Below are 1255 nucleotides of genomic sequence, written 5' to 3'. Positions count from 1 at the left end.
ATAATTTGCATGATGAGTCTAAGATTTTCAATTCAGGAAACCTTCATTTTCACATTGATGTATTCCTTGAATTTATGTTTCTTGGGAAAACACTGGTGTGTGACTTACCAAAGAGCTGTATTACTTACCAAATTCAGCTGTATCAACTCACAGGGCATTGAGCACAGTAAGCGGTCCACTCAGGATGTAACCTCTGTGGAGGTTGATGGCAACATGTGATGCATGTTACAGCTTCAGTCTGCTGTTAGTAGAGGGAATGAGATATTATTTTGGGCTGCTGTGAGCTGTGCTAGCCAAACCAGAGTAAACACAGCTCAGAAAGACACTGGGAGCATTTTAATTACTCACTTTTGAGATCACACAGGTCAGTAACACTATGGCCTAAAGAGAAACTGTACGGGGTGGTGTGCAGTGGGGAATAGGGAGTGCCCCTGCATTGGGAGAGATTGTTCTAACTACAGTTTACAGCAAGAGCTTTAGGCATTTGTAAAGCAATAGATGGGGATATGAGAGAGTTTCTAGGTCCCTGAGCATCCTGGTACTCAGATGCTGAACTGTTCTTAAGGTCTGCAGCAGGCAGTTGCTTCCAAAGACAAGAGGAGCTCCCTTATTTCCTGTTCAGCAGAAAACCAATTTTCTCAACTCTCATTTTCCTGAGATCTCAGATATGGTATTAACTTAGCATATGTATGTATGCATGTATGTATGCATGTATGTATGCATGTATGTATGCATGTATATGTAGCTAAACTGTGAAAAAGCCAAATTAGGAATAAAGAAAGTACAAATTGAGAGTATGACACAAAGAAAAATGTTTTTGGTTTTGGTTTAACTTGTGTTTCTATGTTTAATGTGAATGATGATTTTTTTTCTTTTGGTTTGAGGAGATGCATCTCTTTTGTGTTCTATTTTTAGAAGGTATGCTATGGTAATGTCTAGAGAATTTGATAAAGCACCAGATGAATCAATAAATGTAATTTTATAAGATTTTTTGGAGAAAGTTGCTTTTTGCTATAAAAGGTGATTTTTTTTCCCTATGAGCAAATAATTGCCAGCAATATTTCAATCTCTACTATGCAAGTGTGAATTTTCTGAAATAGGGCTTATATTACCTTCAAGTGTCCTAGGCTTATCCAAGAGCTTCTTTTTCATGAAATGTTGATAAACTATTCTGATGATGGCCATGTCCAGTTACAGTCCACTGTGCAGGGATCCTCACTGATTGATCATTAACATATTAAATCACTGACACAGA

Source organism: Mastomys coucha, chromosome X (genome assembly GCF_008632895.1).
Source record: "Mastomys coucha isolate ucsf_1 chromosome X, UCSF_Mcou_1, whole genome shotgun sequence".
Classification (NCBI taxonomy): domain Eukaryota; kingdom Metazoa; phylum Chordata; class Mammalia; order Rodentia; family Muridae; genus Mastomys; species Mastomys coucha.
The sequence above is the reverse complement of the archived record's forward strand: the minus strand, read 5'-3'. Positions refer to the sequence as shown.